Source organism: Bos javanicus, chromosome 7 (assembly GCF_032452875.1).
Source record: "Bos javanicus breed banteng chromosome 7, ARS-OSU_banteng_1.0, whole genome shotgun sequence".
Classification (NCBI taxonomy): Eukaryota; Metazoa; Chordata; class Mammalia; order Artiodactyla; family Bovidae; genus Bos; species Bos javanicus.
The window spans coordinates 38,766,485-38,785,441 of NC_083874.1; the positions used below are offsets into that span (position 1 = coordinate 38,766,485).

General features: G+C 41.2%; 1 long non-coding RNA gene across 3 annotated transcripts in view; it reads right to left on the reverse strand.

Annotated features, from left to right (window-relative positions):
- Positions 1–18,957, reverse strand: part of LOC133251099 (uncharacterized) — a 75,013-nt gene that overhangs the window by 13,744 nt on the left and 42,312 nt on the right. The window lies entirely within an intron of this gene.

An 18,957-nucleotide genomic window follows, 5' to 3' on the forward strand; every position in this document is an offset into this window, starting at 1 on the left:
TATTTACTTCCTGTGGAAGCTTCTACTGAGATTATCAACCATTCTGGGGGAAATGATTGTGGACATAATGATCGTTATAATGATCACTACACTTTTTTTTAAAGTAAGGAAGTGCTTCTATTGCTTAGAAAATCTCAAACATTCTGGACTGAATTCTTAAAATGTATGTCAGTATGCTCTCATAAAACACATAAAGTGAGACACTTATGTAATTAAAAAAATTTAGTAGCCACATTGAAAAATATATAAAGGCACAGTTGAAACTCATTTTCATAACATGTCTTACATAACTTGGGATGTCCAAGATACAGCATTTCAGTATAAATCAATGTATACATTTTCATTAATGCAGTATTGGAAATGACACATATACCCAGTACATGCACCACAACACAACATGCAATGTTAAGGAGAAATGTAGTCCTACCAAAACAGTACACTGCTTCAGTTTTTAAATTAACATTAAAAATTCACTGAGTTTGTGAAGCTAGATTCTGAGCAGCCACCTTTTGGTCATCAGTATATAATGAGCTTCCCAGGTGGTGCTTGTGTGTGGGTGGTCAGTCGCTAAATCGTGTCCAGCTCTTTGCAGCCCTATGGACTGTGGCCCACCAGGCTCCTCAGTCTATAAGATTTTCCAGGCAAGGATACTGGAGTGGGTTGCCATTTCCTTTTCCAGGAGTCTTCCTGACCCAGGGATCAATCCCACGTCTCCTGCTTTGCAGGTGGATTCTTTACCTGCTGAGCCATGGCACAGTAGTAAAGAATCTGCCTGCCAATGCAGGAGGTGCAAGAGATTTGGGTTCGATCCCTGGGTTGGGAAGATCCCTTGGAGAAGGCAATGGCAAGACACTTCAGTATTCTTGCTTGGAAAATCCCACAGACAGAGGATCCTGGTGGGCCACAGTCCATGGAGTCACAAAGAGTCGGACACAACTGAGCAAACACTTAAGAGATATAGTGAGCACTTTGACTAAGGATTTGTGTATTTGGATAAAACTACCAGAGAATTGCTTGAGAACCTAGCAAATGGACCACAGTCCTGAAAATCCCTAGGCTGTTAAGGGGAGGATATATCTGAAAAGCCACCAAGTATCTGAAGGATGTCATTTTACAACCAAGATTACTTTACCCTCAAGGATCTCATTCAAAATTGATGGAGAAATCAAAAGCTTTACAGACAAGCAAAACTAAGAGAATTTAGCGCCACCAAACCAGATTTACAATAAATGTTAAAGGGACATCTATAGGCAGGAAATATAAGAGAAGGAAAAGACCTACAAAAACAAACCCAAAACAATTAAGAAAATGTCAATAAGAACATACTTATCAGTAATTACTTAAAGTCAATGGATTAAATGCTCCAACCAAAAGACACAGATTGGCTGAATAGATACAAACACAAGACCCGTATATATGCTGTCTACAAGAGACCCACTTCAGACCTAGACACGCATATCCTCTCACAAAGTGAGAGGATGGAAAAGTATATTCCATGCAAGTGGAAATCAAAAGAAAGCCAGAGTGACAATTTGCATATCAGACAGAATAGATGTTAAAACAAAAAATATTACAAGAGACAAGGAAGGATATTACATAATGATCAAGGGATCAATCCAAGAGGAAGACATAACAATTGTGAATATTTTATGTACCCAACATAGGAGCACCTCAATACATAAGGCAAACACTAACAGACATAAAAGGGGAAATTGATGGCAACATAATAATAGTAGGGGACTTTAACACCCCACTTATACCAATGGACAGATCATCAAAACAGAAAATTAATAAGTAACACAAGCCTTAAATGACACACTAGACCAGGTATATCTAATTGATATTTTCAGGATATTCTAACCAAATGCATAAGAATACACTTTCTTCTCAAGTATACATGGAACATTTTCCAGGATTTGGGTCACAAGTCAAGCCTCAGTAAATGTAAGAAAATTGAAATCATATCATGCATCTTTTCTGACCACAGTGCTATAAGATGATATCAATTACAGGAAAAAGACTATAAAAAACACAAACACATGGAGATTAAACAGTATGTTTCTAAAACACACGCAAATTACTGAAGAAATCAAAATGGAAATAAAAAAATTCCTAGAAACAAATGACTATGAAAACACGGTAACCCAAAACCTATGGGATTCAGCGAAAGTGGTTCTAAGAGGGAAGTTTCAGATCAGATCTACTCTTTGCGACCCCATGAATCGCAGCACGCCAGGCCTCCTTGTCCATCACCAACTCCCGGAGTTCACTCAGACTCACGTCCATCGAGTCAGTGATGCCATCCAGCCATCTCATCCTCTGTCGTCCCCTTCTCCTCTTGCCCCCAATCCCTCCCAGCATCAGAGTCTTTTCCAATGAGTCAACTCTTTGCAAAAGAGTACTGGCCAAAGTACTGGAGTTTCAGCTTCAGCATCATTCCTTTCAAAGAAATCCCAGGGCTGATCTCCTTCAGAATGGACTGCTTGGATCTCCTTGCAGTCCAAGGGACTCTCAAGAGTCTTCTCCAACACCACAGTTCAAAAGCATCAATTCTTCGGCGCTCAGCCTTCTTCACAGTCCAACTCTCACATCCATACGTGACCACAGGAAAAACCATAGCCTTGACTAGACAGACCTTTGTTGGCAAAGTAATGTCTCTGCTTTTGAATATGCTGTCTAGGTTGGTCATAACTTTCCTTCCAAGGAGTAAGCATCTTTTAATTTCATGGCTGCAGTCACGATCTGCAGCAATTTTGGAGCCCCAAAAAATAAAGTCTGACACTGTTTCCACTGTTTCCCCATCTATTTCCCATGAAGTGGTGGGACCGGATGCCATGATCTTCGTTTTCTGAATGTTGAGCTTTAAGCCAACTTTTTCACTCTCCTCTTTCACTTTCATCAAGAGGCTTTTGAGTTCCTCTTCACTTTCTGCCATAAGGGTGGTGTCATCTGCATATGAGGTTATTGATATTTCTCCCGGCAATCTTGATTTCAGCTTGTGCTTCTTCCAGTCCAGCGTTTCTCATGATTTACTCTGCATAGAAGTTAAATAAGCAGGGTGACAATATACAGCCTTGATGTACTCCTTTTCTTATTTGGAACCAGTCTGTTGTTCCATGTCCAGTTCTAACTGTTGCTTCCTGACCTGCATATAGGTTTCTCAAGAGGCAGATCAGGTGGTCTGGTATTCCCATCTCTTTCAGAATTTTCTACAGTTTATTGTGATCCACACAGTCAAAGGCTTTGGCGTAATCAATATAACAGAAATAGATTTTTTCTGGATCTCTCTTGCTTTTTCCATGATCCAGCGGATGTTGGCAATAGGACATAATTCACTAAGCAAGATACAAAAAGTGAAAACTGCAAAGGGAAAGTTTGATAAATTTGGCTATATTAATATCAGAAATACCTAATTCATCAAAAGGTGCCATATGTGTTCATGTTCTTCTTTTTCTCCTTCTTTCCACTTCCTCCCATCCCCTCCTTCCCTTCCTTTTCTGAAACACTCAGTACTAAAAGGTTAGGTGACGACAAGTCAGTTATTTTGCCACGTTAGAGGGTGAAGGGAGAACAAGGGTGGCTCAAAGGAGGCGTCAGAGTCCACGTGGCATGGAGGCATCTGCACAGGAGATGTATCAGAGGCCAGGGAGCACAGGCAGGGAAGCAGCACAGGCGCAGCAGCCTGGAATAGGGTGTTAGAGCACAAAGGAGGTGGGGAAGGCATCCAGGCAGGATGCGCATCCTTTTAAATACACAAATATGCGTATGAATATATATGCTGTCCATGATTTGTTTCAAAATAACACAGGAGGTAAAGGAAATAGATGTATGTCGAGGCAGGATGAGCCAAGGGTGGGAAGTTTGGTGAGTCTTGATGATGGGTACACTGGGCTGTATTAGTTTACGTTTTTGTACGTCCAAAATTCTCCATAAAAAGCATTTTTCAGTGTAAACACACACACCAAAATGAAAATGAAGAGATAAGCTTCAAATCTGTAGAAGAATTGTGCTATGCATATAAGTGATGCAGGATTTGAATCTATAACGCAGGACTTCGCTGGCGGTCCAGTGGTTAAGACTCAGATACCTGAAGGCAAGGGGCCTGGGTTCAATCCCAGGTCAGGGAACTAGACTCCACATGCAAGTCAGACTGGGCACAGCATACATAAATGAATGAATGAATAAAATATATATATATATATATCTTTAAAAAAAGAAACTATAACATATATTTAAAGGAAATAAAACCCTCCATGTCAACAATAGACAAATAATCTGCTTCCTGGAGAAGGAAATGTAAAGACCAAAAAATCTGAAAGAATTTCTGACCCATAGTAGTCAGAAAAATGCACATCAAAAGCAGAGTTAGGGACTTCCCTGGTGGTCTAGTGGCTAAGACTCTGTCTTTCCAATGCAGGGTGCCTGGGTTCAACTCCTGGTCAGAGAACTAGATTCCACATGCCACAACAAAGACTTGGAGCAGTCAAATAAATAAAAAAATAAATAAACAGAAAAGAAAAAACCACAATTAGATACTAGTTATCTTTATCAGTTTGACACGAATTAAAAGCTGTGTTGCTAAGTCTCAAGCACTGCTTGTAGGAGTGTAAATTCATCAATTGTTCTGGCACCATTTAGCCAAGTATAAACTCTTATACGCGTGCACCAGAGCATGGGAGTAAGAAGACTGAAGGTAAACTTGCCTGTAATTAAAAAAAAACCAAAACAAAAACTGGAAGCAAGCCAATGTCTAATGGAGCAATGGATTAGTAACTGCGATACACAATGAGATGGCATTAGCAGTGCAAATGTACTATTTACAGCAACATGAATGAATCCTGCAAACATAAGGTTGAGTGAAAAAGGCAAATCAGAAAAATACAAAACATAAAACAATACGTTTTGAAAAGTTCAAAAACAAGCAAAACTAAACTATATATTCGGGCTTCCCTGGTGGCTCAGTGGTAAAGAATATGCCAATGCAGGAGACACGGGTTCAATCCCTGGTCTGGGAAGATCCCACATGCTGTGGAGCAACTAAGCCCATGCAACACAACCGCTGAGCCTGCGCTCTCGCGCCCGGGAACCACAACTCCTGGGCACACGTGCTGCGGCTACTGAAGCCCGGGTGCTCTAGAGCCTACGCTCTGCAACAGGAGGAGCCAGCACAATGGGAAGCCACAGCTACAGTAGCCCTTGCTCCCCACAACTAGAGGAAAACTCCACACAGCAAGGAAGACCCAGCAAAATAAACAAGTGAAATTATATAAAAAAGAAAAAAACAAAACACACACACACAAAGAAAAAACAATATGGTCTTTAACAACACACATACATACATATGTGGTAAAATATAAAGGAAAGCAAGGATTGATAAAAATTCAAGACAGGTTTACCATGGTGGGTGAGGAGGGAGGAGCTTCATGATACTCTTAGAGCTGCATTTCTTTTTTAAATTTATTTTTAATTGGAGGGTAATTGCTTTACAATATTGTGTTGGTTTCTTGCCATATGTCAACATGAATCAGCCATAGGTATACATGTGTCTCCTCCCTCTTGAACTTCCCTCCTGAGTTCCATTTCTTAAGCTGGATGTTGGGCACATAAGGGCTCATTTTATTATCTTTATACCTTATATACACATTTAATCATATACATGTTTTGTACTGATGAAATATATAATCTTCTAATACAAATTTTAATCAAAACAGAAATAAGACTATTGATATCTATAGTAGTTATAAGAAATGCAGACACTTCTGTCAATGCTGTGTGAGAGCCAGGGTAAGCACACATGCAATTTATGCCTTTGGTCTCAGCATCCTCGTATGCACCCTCTTTTCGCTCTCGAAAGTTTTGCTGATGGGATCTATTAACAAAAGGATCCTGTGCTCTCAGTGACGGCTGCTGCCACCACTGCTTGTCCCAAGATGAACAGAAATGAACAACAAGCTTAGCTAGGACACTACCAATTTTTACTACTTAAAGGGAAGCAAAATGAATCAAGTGAATTCAAATATTTGAATGGTGAACATTAAAACATAGAATTATCTATAAACAAATCTTTACTCACCTTCTTTCTAGATAGACAAGAAATACTTACATAAAGATGATCAAAAAAATTTGCACTTTGACCTGAACCAAGTATCTTGTATGGTTGTGGGAGAGCTAAATGTGACAAATGACTTAGTTGTCTGGTTACATTAATTTTTTAAAAAACTCTTTGGAAACACTTTAAATATTAAAATAATAAAATTATTTAAAATAATATTAACATAATAAAATACTTTTTAAAAAAGAGAAAGAGACTAAGAGACCCATCCACCAAATGTGAAATGTGGATTTTAGGTGGATCCTTTGGTGGTGGCTCAGAGAGTAAAGAATCCACCTGCAATGTGGGAGACCCAAGTTCGATCTCTGGGTTGGGAAGATCCCCTGGAGAAGGGAATGGCAACCCACTCCAGTATTCCTGTCTGGAGAATTCCATGGAGAGAAGCTTGGTGGGCTACATTCCATGGGGTTGCAAAGAGTTGGACACAACTGAGCGACTATTCGTTTCTTTCACTTCTGAACTGAACCAATCAACTATAAAAATATATTCTTTATAAAATGAGGAAAATGTGAGTAGGGATTGGGTATTAAAAGATACCAAGGTATGATAATGGAACTGTGCTTGGATTTAAAAAACAACTCTTACCCTTTAGAGATGAAGCCTAAAATGTCTGGAGAAGATGTTATAATAGCTAGAATTTGCTGTGAAATAATCCAGTGGTGGGAGTGGAGAGGGAGGGATAAAGATGAAATAAGAATGGTCATGAGAGGCTCACTGTACCTGACTGGTAGGTACAAGGGTACCTTGTTCTCTTTGTCCTTCTCATGCCTGTGTGAAATTTTCCATGGGAAAAGGGAAAGATGGGAGAGGAAGAGGGAGGGAAAAAGTAGGAAGTGAGATCCTCTGAACAATGCCTTGTATCTCTCAGAGCAAAAGCCCAGCTCGGTGGATGGTTTCTGCTGCCCTCCTGCAGGAGATAACATCACTGGCCAGAGACCCTCAGAGGCGGACGGCCTTGCGCACTATGCCATTTCATTCTTCTGTTGGGGCCATACCTACACAGAGGGCTGCTGTATCAGAATGCATGGTCTGAGCAGGCCCAGGTATCCAACCCTCATGGGTTTCACAACTTTGGCCCTTCTCAGTCCCAGGAAGCCATGCACAAGAAGTGAGCCACTTTCCTTTTTTTAACCTCCTGAAATACCACGGCAGTTCTGAGTTTAGTTGGCCTTGGCCTGCAGTGCCTTGAAGCAGGATTCTGGTACCAGAGCCTAAAGCCAGGTATCCCAGAGACTAAAGTCAGGCCAAGGGCACTGAATACTAGCCACCAGACCAGCAGAGCCAGTGGCCAGTGATGAGGCACGGGCCCACCGGCTTTGTAGAAATGAATCCCTACACAAAAATGGAAAGTAGCGAAACAGGTAAAGTGTTTATTAGGAGGGAAAAGGGTACGTGTGGGTAGACACATGCGTGGGCTCAGAGCAAAAAAAACCGCCCTTGTGGCGGTTTGAATCACTTAGATGGAGCATTTCTTCCGGGTTTCCTCTGGTCAGTCATCTTGCTTTGCTTGAATCTGAGTCCATAACTGGTTTATCTCCCTCCCCTATGTGTGCGCACATCTCTTAGCCAAGATGGAGTCTAGTGAAGAGGCCTATGGGCAGGTTGACATTACCTACTACGGGACGGCACCCCTCCATTTTGGCTCCCAAGGAGCCTCATGTGTAATCAGGAAGGTCTCTTTGACTTCGAGAATGAGAAATACATGGTCTCTCTTTCATCTGGCACAGCTCTTCTCTCGCTCCTGCTATCATCTTTAACTTGGAGTATCTCTGTCCACAGTGGACAGAGTCTAGCTGCTCAGCCTGGAGCCCATCTATCTCCTGCCTCAGATCCTCTTGAAAGACACCCAACATTTTCACTACACTCCTTCTGGCACAGCCTGATAGCCCCTGAGAAGGAGTTCAGATTTAACAACAAGAGCCTGGCACACCCCATGCTGGCTCTTGGCCTCTGCCTCCTCCTGGGAAGGGGAAAGACATAGTGTGGACTGGGTAGGGATAATCTTTGCTGATTAATTCCTGTTCACCCCCTGTTCTACTTGCCCCAACCAATATAGACAAGGAGACATCTCACTACAGAAGTGCCATGATAAAAGTTAAGAGGGTGGGTCTCTGCGCTATAAGCAAGAGAGACTCCAGGTGCTGAATGGAGGCTGTTCATTCCCATTCCCAGCAAAGAGCTCGTCATTCATCCACCGGTTTTTACCGCCCCCTTGTGGTCATTTGCTTCCTCTAGACAATCCCGGTTTCCCAGGTGGCGCTAGTGGTAAAGAACCTGCCTGCCAATGCAGGAGACGTAAGAGATGCTGGTTCAATCCCTTGGTCGGGAAGATCCCCTGGAGGAGGAAATGGCAACCCACTCCAGTATTCTTGCCTGGGAAATCCCACAGACAGAGGAGCCTGGCGGGCTGCAGTCTTGCAGCCGCAGAGTCGGACATGACTGAAGCAATTTAGCATGCAGTCCTGAAACCTTGAAATACGCGTTTCCACCCCACTGATGAGTCAATCCCCTGCAAACCTTGCATTGGGTTTATCTTCATTAAGGGACAGATATTTCGCTCAGTAGTGAGAAAACTTTCTTCCAAAGCAAATAAGAACATGAGGGTCTTCCAGACAATTTCTCCTTTTTTTTTTCTTTGACCTTGCCCTGCAGTTTCTGGGATCTTAGTTCCCTGACTAAGGATTGAACCTGGGTCCATGGCAGTGAACGTACCAAGTCTTAACTGGACTGCCAGGGAATTCCCTCTTTGCTTTTTAAAACCTTTACTGGTTGAAAAATTTTAAAACAAAAATTGGGGAGAAAGAAACTTGATGAGGATTTCCCTGGTGGGTCCGGTGGTTAAGAATCCACCTGCGAATGCAGGGGATATGGGTTTGATCCCTGGTCTGGGAAGATCCCACATGCCACAGAGTAACTAAGCCTGTGCACCACAACTCTTGAGCCTGTGCTCTAGAGCCCAGGAACCACAACTACTGAGCCCACGTGCTGCAATTACTGAAGCCCATGGGCCTAGAGCCCGTGCTCGGCAACAAGAGTTCAGTTCAGTAAGTTCAGTTAAGAGAAGCTGGTGCACCGCAATGAAGCATAGCCCCCACTCGCTGCAACTACAGAAAGCCCACGCATAGCAACGAAGACCCAGCAAAGCCTAATAAATAAATAAGAAACTTCATGAGATGGCTATAGGGAAAGGGGATCAGGAAAGTATTCCCTGCCTCTATGTGGGTGAAGGAAGCTCGGTAATTCCTGTAAAAAACGATGCCCCTCCAGATGAAACCATGTAACTCAGATTGGGACTTGAAGACACGATCTTTTTAACTGAGATAACATCTAGTCTTAGGACTTAATGAAGCTCAATTTCTTGATGTCTCATTGCAGACAGAATTGAGTGGGAGACAAAGTGACAGGTAAGAAGTGGATTTATTTAGAGAGAAACACACTCCACAGAATGTGGGCCATCTCAGAAGGTGAAAGGTCTCAGGGTAGGGAGTTGGCAAGTTTTTATAGGAATGGGTAATTTCATAGGCTTATGAGTGGGAGGTGTATTCCAGCTATTTTGGGGAAGGAGTGGAGATTTCCAGAAATTGGTCCACCATCCACTTTTTGATCTTTCCTGGTAGGTCACTGTCGTGGTGGTGTGTCAGTTAGCTTGCTGATATGTTACAATGAGCATATGATGAGGCTCAAGATATGGTGGAAGTTAACTGCCACTTTGGACCTATTTGGTTCTAATCAGTTTATGTTGTGTTCTCAGGCTATGTCATTTTTTTAAAGTTTGTGCCCTGCCCCGCTCCCTCCTGTTTCATTTCCCCCTCAGAGACTTTACTTTCATATTCTTATGGGAAGCGGCCCTTGATAGTCTGTCTTCTGTGACTGCTTCAAGGCTGAGTAGGGGTGTTGACTCTGCCTGTCAGGGAGTAGAAATCTCTGGATGCCTGATCTAGGGGCCTCAGGAGAGGACAGCTCCTTGTTTTAAGTCAGTATGGGCTGGAAATCCTTGTACAGCCATCATGTTGATGTGGAACTGTTGTAACTGCTTCCATAGCTTTTTCTATGAATCTCCTTGATAATGAAGCCCTTCTTGTAAAAGCATCCAAGTATAAAAATAATTATCTATAAATAACAAAAGACTTACCAAGCAAGGTTAAACATCTAATTACAGTGTAATCTATAAAGAAATTTAGTTACAATAACTAGAACTACAAATGATTACATTTAATTCAACTTATCAAATAATTCTAGCTAAATATTTCTCTGAGAAGCCTCAGGGGCCACCTAAAGCATCCCAAAATTAGCTGGAAATCAAAAGAATTTTAAAATTTTATATATGAGAAGTTCTGAAACATTTAGTCAAGTAAGATCATAGATCACCTACAATACTTATTTTCCAACCAAAGTTACCAGAGCTCTCAAAAGTAAATACAAATCACGTAAAGGCAAACACACACACACAATCTATTGTCAAAAGCAGCATTTCGGGAATATTTTGGAGGGAGAAACCAAATCCAGTCTTTTCCTAGCCCATTAGGAACAAAACCCATTCACCCAACTAGATTTAATGAAATCTTAGAAAATCCTGATCATGGATAACTCTTTTCAGTATTTTTTTATTCCTCACACCTTATTTTACTGAAAACATATATGTTACTTTCATTAAAAGTTTTTTCCACGTTGAGTTACTTTTCTTACTAACAAATCTGCAATAGATATAATAAAGTCTTATTTGAACTCTCGAAAAAGCAAGAGAGTTCCAGAAAAATATCTATTTCTGCTTTATTGACTATGCCAAAGCCTTTGACTGTGTGGATCACAATAAACTGTGGAAAATTCTTCAAGAGATGGGAATACCAGACCACCTGACCTGCCTCTTGAGAAACGTATATGCAGGTCAGGAAGCAACAGTCAGAACTGGACATGGAACAACAGACTGGTTCCAAATAGGAAAAGGAATACATCAGGGCTGTATATTGTCACCCTGCTTATTTAACTTCTATGCAGAGTACATCATGAGAAACGCTGGACTGGAAGAAGCACAACTGGAATCAAGATTGCCAGGAGAAATATCAATAACCTCAGATATGCAGATAACACCACCCTTATGGCAGAAAGTGAAGAGGAACTCAAAAGCCTCTTGATGAAAGTGAAAGTGGAGAGTAAAAAAGTTGGCTTAAAGCTCAACATTCAGAAAACGAAGATCATGGCATCTGGTCCCATCACTTCATGGGAAATAGATGGGGAAACAGTGGAAACAGTGCCAGACTTTATTTTTTTGGGCTCCAAAATCACTGCAGATGGTGACTGCAGCCATGAAATTAAAAGACTCTTACTCCTTGGAAGAAAAGTTATGACCAATCTAGATAGCATATTGAAAAGCAGAGACATTACTTTGCCAACAAAGGTCCATCTAGTCAAGGCTATGGTTTTTCCTGTGGTCATGTATGGATGTGAGAGTTGGACTGTGAAGAAAGCTGAGCGCCGAAGAATTGATGCTTTTGAACTGTGGTGTTGGAGAAGATTCTTGAGAGTCCCTTGGACTGCAAGGAGATCCAACCAGTCAATCCTAAAGGAAATCAGTCCTGAATATTCTTTGGAAGGACTGATGCTAAAGCTGAAACTCCAATACTTTGGCCACCTGATGCTAAGAACTGACTCATTGGAAAAGACCCTGATGCTGGGAAAGATTGAAGGCAGGAGGAGAAGGGGACAACAGAGGATGAGACGGTTGGATGGTATCACCTACTTGAGATACATGAGTTTGAGCAAGCTCTGGGAGTTGGTGATGGACAGGGAAGTCTAGCGTGCTGCAGTCCATAGAGCATAGGACAAAGAGCCACTAAACTGAACTGAAACCTAGGTACAACAGAAGTACCTAAGTCATCTTAAATATCAGATATCAGTTTGAAACTGAAAGTGTTAGTCACTCATTGTGTCCAACTCTTTGTGACCCCATGGGGTTGAGGTATAGCCCGCCAGGCTCCTCTGTCTACAGAATTATCCAGACAAGAATACAGGAGTGGGCTGCCATTCCCTTCTCCAGGGGATCTTCCTGACCCAGGGATCAAACCTGGGTCTCCCACATTGCAGGCAGTTTCTTTACTGTCTGAGCCACTAGGGAAGTCCTATCAGTTTAGTACTGAATATTTTTCAGATGACATGAACTTGAAATTCATTTTGGCAGATTATTTTCTATCTCTGAGTATTTATATAAGCACTTAATTTCCTTTAAGTCAATTAGAATTCTTTTTGTTTTTTGCTTAAATATATTTTATTGAAGTATAGTTGACTTAACAATGTTTTAGGTGCACAGAAAGGTGATTCAGTTATACATATACACATGTTATTATTCAGATTATTTGCCATTATAGGTTATTATGAGATACTGACTACAGTTCCCTGTGCTATACAGTAAGCCTTTGTTGCTTGTTGCACATCTATTTTTAATTAGAAATCTAGCAGTCTATTCATACTAAATAAAATTAGAAATTTTTTTAATTAGAAATTTTACTTAGAAATCTAGCACTCTATTCATATTACTAAAAATTATAGTTAGGCAGAAGTTCATAATTTTTCTGAAATACATACATAGTATTTATATCTTGACCTTTTAGAACTAACACCCAAAAAAGATGTCCTTTTCATTATAGGGTACTGGAATGCAAAAGTAGGAAGTCAAGAAACACCTGGAGTAACAGGCAAATTTGGCCTTGGAAGACTAATAGAGTTTTGCCAAGAAAATGCACTGGTCATAACAAACACCCTCTTCGAACAACACAAGAGAAGACTCTATACATGGACATCACCAGATGGTCAACACCGAAATCAGATTGATTATATTCTTTGCAGCCAAAGATGGAGAAGCTCTACACAGTCAGCAAAAACAAGACCAGGAGCTGACTGTGGCTCAGACCATGAACTCCTTATTGCCAAATTCAGACTTAAATTGAAGAAAGTAGGGAAAACCACTAGACCATTCAGGTATGACCTAAATCAAATCCCTTATGATTATACAGTGGAAGTGAGAAATAGATTTAAGGGCCTAGATCTGATAGATAGAGTGCCTGATGAATTATGGAATGAGGTTCATGACATTGTACAGGAGACAGGGATCAAGACCATCCCCTGGAAAAGAAATGCAAAAAAGCAAAATGGCTGTCTGGGGAGGCCTTACAAATAGCTGTGAAAAGAAGAGAAGCGAAAAGCAAAGGAGAAAAGGAAAGATATAAACATCTGAATGCAGAGTTCCAAAGAATAGCAAGAAGAGATAAGAAAGCCTTCTTCAGCGATCAATGCAAAGAAATAGAGGAAAACAAAAGAATAGGAAAGACTAGGGATCTCTTCAAGAAAATCAGAGATACCAAAGGAACATTTCATGCAAAGATGGGCTCAATAAAGGACAGAAATGGTATGGACCTAACAGAAGCAGAAGATATTAAGAAGAGATGGCAAGAATACACAGAAGAACTATACAAAAAAGATCTTCATGACCCAGATAATCACAATGGTGTGATCACTCACCTAGAGCCAGACATCCTGGAATGTGAAGTCAAGTGGGCCTTAGAAAGCATCACTATGAACAAAGCTAGTGGAGGTGATGGAATTCCAGTTGAGCTATTCCAAATCCTGAAAGATGATGCTGTGAAAGTGCTGCACTCAATATGCCAGCAAATTTGGCAAACTCAGCAGTGGCCACAGGACTGGAAAAGGTCAGTTTTCATTCCAATCCCAAAGAAAGGCAATGCCAAAGAATGCTCAAACTACCGCACAATTGCACTCATCTCACATGCTAGTAAAGTAATGCTCAAAATTCTCCAAGCCAGGCTTCAGCAATATGTGAAGTGTGAACTTCCTGATGTTCAAGCTGGTTTTAGAAAAGGCAGAGGAACCAGAGATCAAATTGCCAACATCCGCTGGATCATGGAAAAAGCAAGAGAGTTCCAGAAAAGCATCTATTCCTGCTTTATTGACTATGCCAAAGCCTTTGACTGTGTGGATCACAATAAACTGTGGAAAATTCTGAAAGAGATGGGAATACCAGACCACCTGATCTGCCTCTTGAGAAATCTGTATGCAGGTCAGGAAGCAACAGTTAGAACTGGACATGGAACAACAGACTGGTTCCAAATAGGAAAAGGAGTACGTCAAGGCTGTATATTGTCACCCTGTTTATTTAACTTATACGCAAAGTACATCATGAGAAACGCTGGACTGGAAGAAGCACAACTGGAATCAAGATTGCCAGGAGAAATATCAATAACCTCAGATATGCAGATAACACCACCCTTATGGCAGAAAGTGAAGAGGAACTCAAAAGCCTCTTGATGAAAGTGAAAGAGGAGAGTGAAAAAGTTGGCTTAAAGCTCAACATTCAGAAAACGAAGATCATGGCATCCGGTCCCATCACTTCATGGGAAATAGATGGGGAAACAGTGGAAACAGTGCCAGACTTTATTTTTTTGGGCTCCAAAATCACTGCAGATGGTGACTGCAGCCATGAAATTAAAAGACTCTTACTCCTTGGAAGGAAAGTTATGACCAATCTAGATAGCATATTGAAAAGCAGAGACATTACTTTGCCAACAAAGGTCCGTCTAGTCAAGGCTATGGTTTTTCCTGTGGTCATGTATGGATGTGAGAATTGGACTGTGAAGAAGGCTGAGCGCCGAAGAATTGATGCTCTTGAACTGTGGTGTTGGAGAAGCCTCTTGAGAGTCCCTTGGACTGCAAGGAGATCCAACCAGTCCATTCTGAAGGAGATCAGCCCTGGGATTTCTTTGGAGGGAATGATGCTAAAGCTGAAACTCCAATACTTTGGCCACCTCATGCGAAGAGTTGACTCATTGGAAAAGACTCTGATGCTGGGAGGGATTGGGGGCAGGAGGAGAAGGGGACGACAGAGGATGAGATGGCTGGATGGCATCACTGACTCGATGGACGTGAGTCTGAGTGAACTCCGGGAGTTGGTGATGGACAGGGAGGCCTGGCGTGCTGCGATTCATGGGGTCACAAAGAGTCGGACATGACTGAGCGACTGATCTGATCTGATACAACAACTTTTCTACTATGCTTGATAGAGGCTTGAGAAAGACCATCCCCCCAAAAAAAAAAAATGGTGGAGAAATTAGAAAACACAAACTAAATGAAATGGGAGCACTGAATATGAAATAGAAAAAGTGAAACAAACTAGATAAAAGTAAAAGATAATCATATAGTCCAGTTGTTTTTAAACATGGCTGCTCATTAGAAACATATGTGAAACTTTGGAGAAAAAAAGCAATATCTGAGCATTTGTACTTTTCAAAAAATTCCAAGATAATTCTGATATTCATCTGGATTTTAAAAATACAGGTTTTTCTACTAAATGGCAGTTTTGGTAATAAAGAATTCTATTATTTTCCATTGGCCAATCATAATATAATGGTGTTAAGCGAGTAATAGTTACATAATCCCAATAGTGAAAGATGTTTATCAGTTTTCACAATCAATAGCCAGACAAAAACTAAAAGATAATTACAATTGCAAGTCATAATGGAAACATGATTAACAATGATATAAAATAATTACATGCAGTTGGGGAGGTCAAGCAGAGTGATGTGGTAAGTGGAAGTGCATGCATGCACATGTTTTCATCACCCAGCCAGTCTGTGTATTTTGGTTGGTGCATTTAATCCATTTGTATTTAAGGTTATTATTGATATGTATGATCCTATTACCATTTTCTAAATTGGTTTGGGATTATTTTCTGTAGGTCTTTTCCTTCTCTTGTGTTTCCTGCCTAGAGAAATTCCTTTAGCATTTGTTGTAAAGCTGGTTTGGTGGTGCTGAATTCCCTTAACTTTTGCTTGTCTGTAAAGCTCTTGATTTCTCATCAAATCTGAAGGAGAGGTAGAGTGTTCTTGGTTGTAGGTTCTTCCCTTTCATCACTTTAAATATATCATGCCACTCCCTTCTGGTTTGTAGAGTTTCTGTTGAGAAATCAGCAGATAGTCTGATGGGAGATCACTTGTATGCTATTTGTTGTTTTTCCCTTGTTGCTTTTAATGTTTTATCTTTGTCTTTAATTTTTGTCAGTTTGATTACTATGTGTCTCAGTGTGTTCCTCCTTGGGTTCATCCTGCCTGGGACTCTGTGCTTCCTGGACTTGGTTGACTATTTCCATTTCCATGTTATGGAAGTTTTCAGGTATTAGCTCTTCAAATATCTTCTCAGGTTCTTTCACTCTCTCTTCTCCTTCTGGGACCCCTATAATGCTAATGTTAGTGCCTTTAATGTTGTCCCAGAGGTCTCTTAGACTGTCTTCACTTCTCTTCATTCTTTTTTCTATATTCTGTTCTGTGGCAGTGATTTCCACCATTCCGTCCTCCAGGTCATTTATCTGTGCTTCTGTCTCAGTTACTGTGCTATTGATTCCTTCTAGTGTATTATACGGGCTTCCCTTGTAGCTCAGTCAGTAAAGAATCTGCCTGCAATGCAGGAGACCTGGGTTCTCCTGGAGAAGGAAATGGCAACCCACTCCAGTATTCTTGCCTGGAGAATCCCATGGACAGAGGAGCTGGGTAGGTTCCCAGTCCGTGGGGTCACAAGAGTCAGAAATAACTTAGCGACTAAACCACCACCTCCAGTGTATTATACATCTCTGTTTGTTAGTTCAATTCTTCTAGGTGTTTGGTAGCCTTTTCTTGCATCTTCTCCATTGTTTTCCTGAGATCCTGGATCATCTTCACTATCGTTTTTCTGAACTCTTTTTTTTCTGGAAGTTTGCCTATCTCCACTTCATTTAGTTGCTTTTCTGGGGTTTTATCTTGTCCCTTCATATGGGATATAACTTTCTGGTTTCTCATCATGATTGAATTTCTGTAATACATTTTTGTTTAGGACTGTGGGACTGTGCTTCTTCTATCTGCCCTCTGATGGATGAGGCTAGGAGCCTTGTGTAAGCTTCCTGATGGGAGGGACTGGCATGGGAAAAACTTGGTCTTGCTCTGGTGGGCAAGGCCTTGCTCAGTAAATCTTTAACCTAATTATCTGCTGATGGGTGGGGTTGCACTCCCTCCCTGGTAGTTGTTTGGCCTGAGGTGACCCAGCCCTGGGGTGTACAGGCTCTATACTAGGGTTAATGGTGAACTCCAAGAGGGCTTATGCCAAAGGGAACCTTCACGACCTGATGCTGCCAGTGCCCCCATCCCTGTGGTGAGCCCCTGCTGACCCACACCTCCACAGGAGACCCTCCAACACAAGTTGGTAGTTTTGGGTCAATTGCCTATAGGGTCACTGAGCCTTTTCTCTGGCTCTTGGTACATGCAAGATTTTGCTTGTGCCCTCCAAGACTGAGTCTCTGTTTCCCCCAGTCCTGTGGATGTCCTGTAATCAAATCCTGCTGGCCTTCAAGGCCAGATTCCCTGGGTATTCCCAGTTCCTTGGTCAGATCCTCCAGCTGGGAAGCCTGATGTGTGGTTCAGAACCTTCACAAAAGTGGAATTTCTTTGGTATTATTCTTCTTCAGTTTGTGGGTCACCCACCAGGAGGGTATGGGATTTGATTTTATTCTATTTTAGGCCCCTCCTACCATCTCGCTTTGGCTTCTTCTTTGTCTTTGGACATAGGATATCTTTTTTTGGTGGGTTCCAGCATCCTCCTGTCAATGGTTATTCAATAGCTAGTTGTAATTTTGGTGTTCTTGCAGGAGGAGATGAGTCATGTCTTTCTACTTCACCATCTTGAACCAGAACGATTGAGTTCTTTTACCAATTAATTTTTGCCAACACTATTCAACTACAACACATATACAGATACATAGGAACACACAAATACTGTGGCCTCATAGCTCCCATTTCAAAATTTCAGCCCTGAGTCAGGTACAGCAATGTAAAACTTATTAGTTTAGAGGCTGGATTAAAATTGGATTTCTGGCAGATGGAAAAAAATCAAGCTCACTTGACTAGATGGATAAACTTTTTACTAATGTTTGCAGAAAAGACACTTAGGATTTCTATTTATCCTTGACAAGTCAAGTTCTAAATTATTTATCCTCTTCAAAATTTGCACTTTAGAAAGAAGGCAGAGATAAGGTTCCTGATAAGACCAGAAAGGACATTTGCATTTCAAAGGTACAGGCAAGTTTCTTTGCAGTTCAGTTTAGCTCATTTCAGTCACTCTGTTGTGTAGGACTCTTTGCGACCCCATGAATTACAGCACACCATGCTTCCCTGTCCATCACCAACTCCTGGAGCTTACTCAAACTTATATCCATTGAGTCGGTGATGCCATCCAACCATCTCATCCTCTGTTGTCCCCTTCTCCTCCTGCCTTCAATCCTTCCCAGCATCAGGGTCTTTTCCAGTGAGTCAGTTTTTCACATCAGGTGGCCAAAGTACTGGAGCTTCAGCTTCAGTATCAGTCCTTCCAATGGATATTCAGGACTGATTTCCTTTAGGATTGACTGGTTTGTTTCCCCTTTGTTTAATATTTACAAGCCTCTTAAGATAAACAGGGAAGGTTTGGGGAATGGTAAAAGGATTGGTGGGCTTTGGATTATTTAAGGAGCCACACCTCTGGTCCTATAAAGACTAGATTTGAAAAAAAAAAAAAAGACTAGATTTGAAAAACAAGGACAGTTTTGTGTTTTTTTTTTCAAAAATTTTTTTCTTTTTCAAAGAATTGCATGGCTACCGGAATGATATTCAAGGGCTGACGTACCTATTTACCTGTGTTGGAATGTTTTACTTTTCCTCATTTAGTTTAGGGCAGAAGGACTCCCTGCAAAATTCTTGAAAGTGAAAGTCACTCAGTCAGTTCCAACTGTTTGCGACCCCATGGACTATACAAGTCTATGGAATTTTCCAGGCCAGAAT